The 12,445-nt window shown below is 44.7% G+C and overlaps 1 long non-coding RNA gene across 1 annotated transcript; it reads left to right on the top strand.

Moving 5' to 3' along the window:
- Positions 1 to 1,657: 1,657 nt before the first annotated feature.
- On the top strand, positions 1,658 to 1,998 carry LOC110674657. The gene is made up of 2 exons (XR_002499072.1): positions 1,658 to 1,691; positions 1,773 to 1,998. It is a non-coding gene; the product is annotated as an uncharacterized LOC110674657 (long non-coding RNA).
- The last annotated feature ends 10,447 nt before the right edge of the window (positions 1,999 to 12,445 follow it).

Here is a 12,445-nt window from a genome sequence, read left to right as displayed (position 1 = left end):
AAAAATGTTAAAATTACGCACAATTTTTAACAAGCTGTTCATGATTTGTGTATCAGATCTTTACCTTCTGAAAATCCCATAAAATCGCTTTCATCGTCACTTTCGTTGTGAGTGTTTCTTTCAATCTCACGTTTCCATTTTTTCCAAAATTGGAACAAATTGGTTTCTTCCTTTGCTCTATGCCACTGCCTAAAGTCTACTTGTTTGCGGAATTCTCTTAGCTGATAGCGTTAGCGTTAGCGTAGTTACGGTATACTTCGTAGATTGGATACTAGCAACATTCATGTCTCTTTTTAATAATCTCATCCTGACTACTTTCAAGAACAAGGCAGGGGAGTATACCTTGTTCAAATCATAAACAAGAATACTAAAAGCATGAATATCGCTATTCCCGGCCACGCCCATCTTTACCGTAACTTGGGATAGGGGAAGGAAATGTTGATGTAGCACTTACTTAATGAGAGGCCACCGACTCAGCGACACCCTCATAAGTGCTACGGAGTTGAAGGTTGGGGAAGGTATATTGTCAGGATTCGCCTAGAAAGCTGGCGATAGACCATAAATATTTGTTGTTTAAGCGTTTTCAAATTAATCTTTTGAATGCCGGCAATCAAAAGAGAAAACAATAGCTTATTTATACAGTGATACCTCCATGAGTCGATGTTCCATGACTCGATATCGACTCATGGAACCATACTAAAAACATAATTTCATGGTTACTATGATGGTCCCTAGAAGCAGCTTTCCAAAGAATTGCTGTTCCATGACTCGATATTTCCATGAGTCGATGGTCCCTTCAATATCGACTCATGGAGGTTTCACTGTAGTACAAATAGTATTTCGCGAAATGCTTGTCGATTGTGCAGTAATATTTTTGCTCAATAACCAGTGAAAAGCAAAACCGATCCCTCCAGGGTCATCGGATTGTATAAAATAACGATACGCGTAAAAAAAAATCACGCCTATTGAAAAACTGTACTGTGCCCATTGAAAAACTGTACTGGGTGCCCGCATAGAAAAATCCAATTTGTCTTATAGTCAAAACCACAAATGTCTTCCAACTGAAATGGTTAGCGTATCGCGAACAGTTGTTATGTTGTAAAACAATAAGGAACCCAAAGCTGTATACTGTAAAGAACAGCTTGACTAAATCAAATCAAATAGTGACAATATGTTTGAAAGCTCAGATATTGTTGAACAGTACGGGGATGTAAATTTGTGGAAAATAGTGGAAACGTTTATGCAATGTTCGTCGAATGGTTTTTGTGTTTATGAGGCGAACATCACTTACACACTTGCATTTAACTATATTTTACAATTTTTTAACAGTTTGGCAAACTGTTGAACGCATTGATATGTGTGAGAAAATTTTCATCAATTTGTTAGGCACGCTTAAAAATTTACACACATGCTATTTAGATTTCACGCAATTATTAATTAAAAGTTATTTCATGGCATCACACATTTCGATGAAAAATGTGGAACAAAGATTTTATTTGTGGTGGTCTTATATGTTTTTTATGTTTTAAATCAAATGAATTGAATATATATATTTTTAAAAGCCAAGTGAAACTTAAATGTGTGTAAATGGTTTTTAGCGTGTTTCATTTCTGTTTATGTTTTGCTAGCAGAAACTAGAGTGAAGAGAATCCGTTGTTAATCCAAAATCTGTGCTTGATCGTAATCCATTGGTAAGTGTTTCATGCTTTAATATTTTCTCTATATCTTATAATTTCTTTCTGTTTTGTAAAAGCTTTTATTCTCTCCCACAGCAGTCATTTTCCGTTGACGAAGGGCCGGAATGGAAGTTTCGGCAAGTTCCCGGACAGCAGAAGACGAACATTTATTCTCCAATGTTCGCAAGGACTAGACTCAAGCCAGAACCAGGGAGAGTAGGCGAATTAGACGAATCCGATGTTTTCTTCGGTTTTCATTTCGAACGCCCACATCCGTGAGGATGGTGATTCGGGAGCATGTTAGCGGTTATCAGTATAATAGTGACAAAGTGCAAAAGATTTTAAAAGTAGCGCATGAAAATCTAACAAGGGTTCATTCACAAATTTCATAACGTCGAAAATGATCATTTTCGACACCTTCCCACCCCCTCGTAACGCATTTTGTACGAATATTCTACGAATTTTGTATGACCTGTAACATTTCAAGGACACCCATCCATCTCCTTTAGCGTTATGAAATCAATTTATGTAACTTCCTCAGTTATTCAGGTCATGGATGAATAAAATATGTATGCCAAAGTAAAATAATAACTAATAGAACAAAATTTGCAATACTATTTTTCATTGCTTATAATATAAACATAAAGGAACAGTATCATTTGCGGTAAAAATACCATATCACACTGTAAACATACTATTACACATACATTATTTAATTTCAAACAAACTTTATAGTTGAACTATTCTGAAACTGTTTCCTTTACAGTAAATTGATCAAAAAATGGATGGTATATGGACAATTGGGCAAATTGTAACGGGAAAAAATTGTTCGGGAAAATCGGCGTTTTTGAATGGTTACAAAACTTAACCGCCTATTCCCCATACTGTACTTTGTCCAATAACCATACCCCAAACTGTTAAAACCATTCATGATACGGTAGGCATATTGTTATTTTTGGCGTTATATGGAATTGTTTAGATATTGTTATAAATTGTTGGGGAGAGTTTCGGATACAGTACAAATATGGTTCATATTTATGCGGGTGGTACTGTATTTTTAGATAATCGAAAAACGAAAGGAAGCGCGTTCGAACTAAACACCCTGGGATAACACAGTCGGTTTTTCTGCTCAAAATTATACGAAAAGCAGAATCGATCCCTCCAGGGTCATCGAACGGTTAAAAAGCATCTACAACCGATTGTTAGTTGCGTAACACCCGCCCGGACAGAATGCGCAATCTGAACATAATTATCAAACTCGGAAAATATCATTTTCCGTTCAAGAAACGATCAGAAGTTCCACAACGCGGACAAAAACGATCCGGAAGGCTCACAAAAGAAAAAGTATTATACTGGAACAAACTCACCGGATTGATTCTCTAAATTTATGTGCTGCCTGTCACTTCCGGATGGTTCGGTGAACTTAGGGCAGCCAAAAACCAACAGTACTGAGGACACAAATCAAACAAATCACTTTTTCATTTTTCACTTTTCACTATTCCATTTCTGAATGTAAAAACTGTCCTGCTTGGGCTTTACGAAGCACTACCCAGCAAGACGCTCCAAAACAGGAGTTTTGGAGCACAGAAAAAAATAAAAAAATAAAAAAAATCTCCGGCGACGAAAACACGCGCGAAACCGCTAAATCTATCGGACGACGCAAAACCGAACTGTCCTGCTTGGGCTTCATGAAGCACTACCAAAAACGTTGACATACCAAACTTTTTCCAATAAGCACATGTTGCGGAATGACACTTGCCAAATACGATGCCTCATTTCACCTAATAATTTTTCATAATTCGATTCAACAGTATCGTCGTTTCAGGAGGATTTGAAAGTCTTCTTGTTTGCGGAATTCTCTTAGCTGATCTTCGGAAAGGCGTGCTTCAAACACGTCAAAAATTTAGTATCGGCCTTAACAGGTTCTGCCAAAATATTATGTTCATCGAGAGTCGATGGGTTTGTCGACATTGAAGCAAAGTTTACAGCTTCTGGGTTCCATGGGTACAAACCGCTCTTTTGAAATCCACTTTCAATTACTTGCTCCTTATTATCGAAATTATCGAGAGCTGTTTTAAGTAATGGGCAAATTTCTGACTTCGTGATGGTACGCATTCCGTGTTTACATCGGAAATCTAACAATGTGTTCTCCCATCGTTTTTACATTGGAAAAAACTTACATCCAATGGTTGAGTCAAATGGGTTGAATTGGGGAATAGGCAGATGAGTATTATTTGATGTCTTTCGCAAAAGTTTGTGCTCATAAGCGTTGCATGGCTTTTATGGCCATCGACAAATAGCAGTACGGGTAGAGTGACTTTTTTTTCTAGCCATGGTTGGAAAATGTTTTTTAGGAACTCATAAAATGCATTCCCTGTCATCCATCCGCTATCGGTTTTGCCTATTCCCCAATCAGCTGGAGCACTACGGATGATATCACCAGGGAGTCGACATTTATACGGAAACATCACGAGTGGTGGAAGCAGTTTGCCATCAGCACTGGCAGTGAAGAGAGCAGTGTAGCTTTCTTTCTCGTTGTTTCCGAACACTGAGTAGGTATGCTTAGACTGCTTCATCACCAAACACTTCCCTTTTCCTGACAACCAGCTCGCAAGATGTTTCGTCGAGATTAAAAATTCTGTCTGGACAATCCAGAAGGTAAACCAGATCTTCTTGTTCCAAGTAGGTATGCACTTCACCAAATCATGCTTCGATTTGCTCCTTTGTGATTGTTGCTCTGTACCGAGCTAGGACACTGGGTTTTCGGAGAGATATTTCTGGGTGCCGCTTCAAAAAAGACGAACCCATTTATTCCCCGGTATACCGTTGTTGAATGGAGTAGTTTGCGCTCAACTTCCATGCAGAACAGTTGTGTTTCTCGCTGGAAGCCTTAAGCTAGCTATCGATTATTCTCCCTATCGTTTAAAATACCGTAAAGTTTGTTTCGCCGTTCCGTTTCGTCGCGAGTAGTACCGCGGGTGGTGCCGCGATGAGTGTTCGACGCGAAAACACGTTTCGCATTGATTATGCAAACGTGCCGAAGAAGCCATCCTTTGAGGAGCTTCACGACTTTGTTGGCTCAGCTTTGGGTCTTAGTTACGAACAAGTTGTTCAACTACAACCGAGTAGAGCACTCGGGTGTGCGTTTGTGAAGGTCGTTGACCTGGAACTGGCGCAAAAAGTGGTAGCCGAAAACGACAACAAGCACGTAAGCGAAGTAGATGGGAAAACCTACAAACTTCGGATCACACTGGAGGACGGAGCTGTGGAGGTCAAGCTGACCGATCTGTCCGAAGATATCACGAACGATCAAATTTCTGAGTTCCTCAGCGCATACGGAGAAGTTCTCTCTGTCACCGAGCAAGTGTGGCACAGCAAATACCGCTTCGGTGGGATTCCTACAGGTACTCGAATTGTTCGAATGTTTGTGAAACGCAACATCGAAAGCTACATCACCATAGATGGACAAACCACGAACGTTGTTTATTTCGGGCAGCTCCACACATGTCGCTACTGCCACGAATATGTCCACAATGGTATCTCTTGTGTGCAAAACAAGAAGCTTCTCGTACAGAAGATTTACGCCAACGTGGCGAAACAGGCCGAGTCAAACCCGAGCGTAGCGAAACCCAAAGCGACAAAGCAAAAAACTTCGTTCGCTAAACTTTTCGGACCAAAGCCCCGAGAAGTACAGCAACAGGAGCCCTCGACTAAGACAACAACCGTAACCGAAATCTTCCCCTCCTTACCGAAAACAAACGTATCGTGCCCCACCGGCGTGACGCCGATTGGTCAAATATTGACAAGAGCGAATCTAGCAGAACAACGAAAGAATCTCATGCCACCACCGGTTCTCCCACAGAACTTGTCGACAACAAGCAGAATGTCTACCCGCCAAGCCAGCGACGGGAATGAGACCGATATATCATCTGCATCGAATAGTAGCAAGCGCCGAAGTGGTCGGCCGCCGGGTAAAAAGCAGCGACAGAACAACGAAGACGATGCGAGCGAGGAGTTAGCTGGTCAGTTCTAATGGCTTTCAACAGTTATAACATCGCTTCGATCAACATTAACACAATTACCAACACCACTAAAATCAATGCACTCCGAACGTTCCTTCGGATGCTGGAAATCGATATCGCATTTTTACAGGAAGTGGAGAATGAGCAGCTCCTCTTACCTGGCTACCACGTAGTGTGTAATGTTGATCATACGAGAAGGGGAACGGCAATAGCGCTGAAAGAGCACGTCAACTTCTCAAACGTCGAGAAAAGTTTAGACGGGCGACTCATCGCTCTTAGAGTGCAAAATACAACGCTTTGTAACGTTTACGCTCCATCAGGCACAGCATTTCGTGCTGAGAGAGAGCGTTTCTACCACAACACTCTCGCATACTATCTCCGGCATTCGTCAGAACACATCTTGCTAGCGGGCGATTTTAACTGTGTTTTGCGACAGTGCGATGCCACGGGCCACAATCCCAGCCCTGCATTGCATACAACCGTACAGCAACTTAAACTCCTCGACGTTTGGGAAAAACTCCGTCCAAGCCTACCTGGATACACCTACATAACACACAATTCCTCTTCTCGTCTGGATCGAATGTATGTGAGTCAGAGCCTACGAAGCCATTTGCGATCAACAGACATACATGTATGCTCATTTTCCGATCATAAGGCATTGACAGCGCGGATTTGCCTTCCCTATCTTGGGCGAGAACCTGGTCGCGGATTTTGGTCCCTTCGTCCGCATCTGTTAACAGCAGAAAACGTCCAAGAATTTCAGTTGCGCTGGCAATACTGGACCCGCCAACGCCGGAACTTTGGTTCATGGATGCAGTGGTGGATGTCTGTTGCGAAACCTAAAATTCAATCTTTCTTTCGCTGGAAATCTAAAACCGCTTTTAATGATTTCCACCGTGAACACCAACGGCTTTACAGCAATCTGCGTCAAGCATACGACAACTATCATCAAAATCCAGCGGTGCTGCCATCCATTAACCGTATTAAGGCACAAATGCTTACTCTGCAGCGCAACTTCACCCAAACGTTCGTGCGCATCAATGAATCGTATGTAGCTGGGGAGCCGTTATCAACGTTCCAGCTTGGCGAACGACGTAGGAGAAAAACAGTGATCACACAGCTGCGCGATGAAAACAACAACCCCATCGATGGTTCCGAAGCAGTAGAAAGACACATGCTCGAATTCTATCGTGCTCTCTACGCTACTGGTGAGGCAACAGAAGTCATGGACGAATTTGCGTGCCCCAGAGTGATTCCCGAGAACGACCCGACGAGTGAAAGCTGTTTGAGTGAAATCTGTCGGTATTCGATGATCACCTCTCCACTATACACACCTTGGTTTGCCCTTGGTGTTGCCATGCCTGACACATCGTCTCATATTGAGCGCGGGAAAATAGAGTAGATTTCATTCCAAACCAAACTTTCAACGAAGCAAGTTCGTGCGTGTTATTTCCTTTCTTTCAATAAAAGTACAGTTACTAAAGTAATCTCGCGTGTGCAAATTCTTTCTGTATCGAATTCCTTACGCTGTTATCCACTGTGTGGTTTGCTCTGTCCGCTCGTCAGGTTATGGGCCCAGCCGGATTGGTACAGAAAAAGTGGTGAAGGCATTATTCCGGAACAGCTCGTGCGCGTCGCTGTTTGTGTGCTTGCGAAAGACTCGTGGTTCGAGTAGTGTAAAAACGTTTGGAATTGTTCTCCAGTGTTGTGGACCTGCCGTGTGAAAATGAGTGATCTAAAGTTTGCGGTTCCGAAACTGAGCGGAACGAATTGGCAGACGTGGAAGATCCGCTTGGAAAGTTTGCTTTCACGCGAAGATTTGTGGCATGTTATTGCCGAAGAAATTCCTGGAGAAGATGAGCGTGACGATAGTTGGGAAAGTGCAGATCGTAAAGCAAAAGCTACGATAGTGTTATTGCTGGAGGACAACCAGCTACCGCTCGTGAAAAACTGTGTATTCGCTCGGGATGCATTTAACGCTCTCAATGCCTACCATCAGAAGACGTCGCGGTCAGTGCGTGTGTCTCTTTTGAAGAAATTGTGCTCAACCAATCTTCCAGAACATGGTGACCTTGAGAAGCACCTTCTGGAAATTGATGATTTGTTCGATCGATTAAGTGCCGCGGGAACGGAGCTCGATAAAGACACTCAAATTTGTATGCTCCTTCGTAGTTTGCCTCCATCATTCGACGGTTTGGTGACGGCATTAGACAGTCGATCGGATAACGACATATCTCTTGACGTGGTGAAGTCAAAATTATCGGACGAATATCACCGGCGTCTGGAACGGGATGCTTCCACTTTGAAGGTGGAAAAGGCGATGAAATCGGTGGGCAACACGCCGAGAAATGATACGCGCGTTTGTCATTTCTGCAACAAACCGGGACACATCAAACGGTATTGCCGCAAGTTCTTGTCGTCGCGTAAGGACAACGAAAGTGCTCCATCGGGTGCGAGAAGAAGTGATGGTGCAAAAGCGAAAGCGGTGCAAAGTGAAGGTAGTAGTATCACTTTCAGTGCCGATAGCGAGGTCAGTCGCGAAAGTTCGCGTGCGTGGGTGATTGACAGTGGAGCCAGTGCCCACATGACAAACGACCGATCCTTCTTCAAGTCGTTGCGTGAGTTCGACGGCGGACTGATAACGTTGGCTGACGGGAAGAAGACAGCCATTCGCGGCGAAGGCACCGGTATTCTGTTCGGTATCGATGGACAAGGAAAAGTGAAGCAAATTGAATTCGGTTGCGTGAAATTTGTGCCGGGACTTTCGACCAGTTTAATTTCAGTCGGGAAACTGATTGAGAAGAAACTTGAAGTGAAGTTTAATGATAAAGGTTGTCAGATTGTGGATTCCGGCGGAACGGTAGTGGCAACGGGAAATCGTAGTGGTGGATTGTACAATTTGCGTCTTGCGGAGCGGTCAATGGTTGCGTCAGCTGGATGCCACCGGGAGGATTGCCAGCACCAATGGCACCGGCGGCTCGGCCACCGTGATTGGGCGGCCATCGAGAGGATCAATAAGGAGCAGCTGGCAACAGGTATGAGTGTGACTGATTGTGGCTTGCGCATTGTGTGCGAGTGCTGCTTGGAGGGAAAATCGTCCCGATTCCCTTTCCCCGAAGTGATTGAGCGGAAGTCAACTCAGGTGCTCGATATCGTCCACACGGATCTCTGTGGACCGATGTCAAACGTTACGCCCAGCGGAAACAGGTATGTTCTGAACCTAGTTGATGATTTCAGTAGATTTACCGTTACGTACTTGCTGAAAAATAAGTGGGAGGCGGCGGAGTCTATTAAGGCATATGTGCGATGGGTAGACAACCATTTCTGGAGGAAGCCTCGCGTTATTCGGTCCGATGGCGGTGGCGAGTTTAACAACAAGGAGTTGCGGAAGTTTTATCAGGCGGAAGGGATACAGCCACAGTTCAGCACACCGTATTCCCCCCAGCAGAATGGTGTGGCTGAGCGGAAGAATAGGAGTCTTTCCGAAATGGCCACCTGTCTGCTGCTCGATGCGGGACTAGAGAAACGTTTTTGGGGAGAAGCGATACGTACTGCCACGTATCTGCAAAATAGATTGCCATCCAGATCAGTGAAGCAGACGCCGTATGAATTGTGGTGGGGGCGTAAACCAGACTTGGGACACTTGCGTGTTTTTGGCAGCGAGGCTTACGTTCACGTGCCGTCTGTGAAGAGGACCAAGATGGATAGCAAGGCGAGGAAGCTGACCTTTGTAGGCTACTCAATGGAACACAAAGGATACCGTTTCTTGGACCGTGAAACCGACCAAATCACCATCAGTCGCGATGCAAGGTTCATCGAGTTGAAGAATGGGAGTTCGTCGGTGGAGGTGCCGATTGCGGCGCCAGCTTCAGGTGAAAAGAAGAAATCCAATGGCAAGAATCAAGGCGACCAACGTGAAGATGAAGAAGACATCCAGCTGCTACCGCTTATAGAGAAGAAGGAAGAAGATCGAGCGAGCAGTAATGGAGAATTTGAAGATGCAGAAGAAGGCGAATCACCCGTAGTGCGCCGGGGAGTTCGGTCGACGAGAGGAGTTATGCCGAAGCACTATGAAGATTTCATTGTGGATTTCGCAGCCTGTGCAACGGAGGAGCCAAAGGATTACCGTGAAGCGATGAAGACAAACGAGTGGCGTAGTGCCATGGAGGACGAATTGGCATCTCATGCCAAGAATGGGACCTGGGAGCTCGTGCCATTACCACCAAACAAGAAGGTAGTTGGTTCGAGGTGGGTCTTTAAGGTCAAACGTGATGAGAACAACAAGATTGTGAAGCACAAGGCTAGGGTGGTAGCGCAGGGCTACACCCAATCGTTCGGCGAAGATTTCGATCAGGTGTTCGCTCCTGTTGTGAGCCATGCAACGTTCCGAACCTTTCTGGTGATAGCAGCTAAACGGAAGCTTGTTGTTCGACATTTGGACGTCAAAACGGCGTATCTTTACGGATCATTGGAGGAAGAGGTATTTATGCGACAGCCTCCAGGATACGGAGCTGAAGGTCAGGAGGAGCTGGTCTGTCGGCTTAAGCGAAGCATATATGGATTACGCCAGTCGGCAAGATGCTGGAACAGGAGATTGAATGCAGCTTTGGTGAGACGAGGATTCGTTCAATCGAAAGCGGATCCTTGTTTATACGTACGGAACAACAATGGAGTCAAAACGTACCTGTTAGTGTACGTTGATGATTTCCTGCTTGGATCGTCCAGCGAGGAGGAGATTCGTCGGATTTGTGAGAGCCTTAGCGAGGAGTTCGAGATTACCTGCCTAGGAGGAGTCCGTCATTTCTTGGGCATGGAAATTCAGCTAGAGGAAGGTGTCTACCAAATCAGCCTTTCAAACTACATTGATAATCTGATCGGGAAGCACGGAATACAAGAAGCAAAGACGGCGAAATCACCGATGGACATTGGTTACCCGAAGCAAACAGAAGAAGATGGACTGTTCGAAGATACGACCATATATCGCAGCCTAGTTGGAGGATTGTTATACCTGGCCATGATCGCTCGGCCGGATATTGCTGCTTGTACTGCCATCTTGGGACGAAAAGTGAGTGCACCATGTGAGTCGGATTGGTCGGCCGCAAAGAGGGTCTTGAGATACCTCAAGGGGACGAAGAACTATAAGCTACGACTTGGAGGAGACCTCGACCAACCACTAGCCGGTTATTCGGATGCCGATTGGGCCGGCGACATGGAGAGCAGACGTTCAACAACCGGATACGTCATATCGTTCGGCGGAGGAGTCGTGTCGTGGGCAAGCCGCCGACAAAACGCAGTTACGCTATCAAGCATGGAAGCTGAGTATGTCGCTTTGAGCGAAACATGCCTGGAGACGTTGTGGATGAGGAAGCTACTTAGTGACTTCGATGAAGCCCAGGATACTCCGACTGTCATCAAAGAGGATAACCAGGGCTGCTTGGCGTTTGTGAAAACAGAACGATCGAACCGCCGTTCTAAGCACATAGATACCAAGGAGCGGTTCATTCGGGAGCTATGCGATAAGAACGAGATTGTCCTGGAGTACTGTTCTACGGTTGATATGCTGGCAGATCTTCTAACAAAGCCTCTGGGACCATTGAAGCATCAGAAGTTCTGCAACATGCTAGGGTTCCGGATGAAGACGTGAAAAGGCTGCTCATCGAGGAGGAGTGTCGGTATTCGATGATCACCTCTCCACTATACACACCTTGGTTCGCCCTTGGTGTTGCCATGCCTGACACATCGCCTCATATTGAGCGCGGGAAAATAGAGTAGATTTCATTCCAAACCAAACTTTCAACGAAGCAAGTTCGTGCGTGTTATTTCCTTTCTTTCAATAAAAGTACAGTTACTAAAGTAATCTCGCGTGTGCAAATTCTTTCTGTATCGAATTCCTTACGCTGTTATCCACTGTGTGGTTTGCTCTGTCCGCTCGTCAAAATCACACCAGCCGACATCTACGCAGCAATCAAGACAAGTAGCCCGAATAAATCTCCTGGGGGAGACTCAATCCCTCGTGAGTTCTACCTAAAAACCTTCGACGTCATTTGGCGAGAATTAACCCTTGTCATGAACGAGGCGCTTGCTGGCAATTTTCCGGCAGATTTTGTCGATGGGGTGATCGTCCTAGTGAAAAAGAAGGGAAATGACCAAACGGCACACTCGTATAGGCCAATAGAGCTTAGTGACATTTGAACACACGTAGACTAGCATACGCTCGTCATACACAGTTTGTTTTTGTTTTCCTCAAAGAAACTTGCACACGCTTTCCAGACTCACCAAAATGCATATGGAAATATTACCCAATTTGAAAAATTTAAACCCGTTTTCTGCGTGTTTTTCGAGACTGAGTGCATATTGTTTTCCTCTAAGGTTCACAACTACATCTACACTAGGGTACCCATACCATTGGGCGTGAAAACCACTATATCACTTCTAAATTGCGACTACAAGATATTTTCTCGCATTCTAAAACAGCGTCTTGAAAACGTAATGCGTACACACCGACTAATTAGTAGCGGACAAAAATGTTCCAACTCTGGTCGCAACATATTCCAGGCCACCCTATCATTAAAAGATCGAATCGCCAAACTAAAACACACTAAACAGCGAGGTTTATTGGCATCTTTCGATCTCCGGCACGCTTTCGATCTCGTAGACCGGGCTTTCCTTTCCTTGTGCTCGCTCGGCTTCAACCCAGCCTTCGTTCGGTTGCTCACCAAAATAGGGCGCTTGCAGCAAACAAAAGTG

The sequence above is a fragment of the Aedes aegypti genome, chromosome 1, assembly GCF_002204515.2.
Source record: "Aedes aegypti strain LVP_AGWG chromosome 1, AaegL5.0 Primary Assembly, whole genome shotgun sequence".
NCBI lineage: Eukaryota > Metazoa > Arthropoda > Insecta > Diptera > Culicidae > Aedes > Aedes aegypti.
Note: the sequence above shows the minus strand (reverse complement) of the source record. Positions and strands in the feature narration are given on the sequence as shown.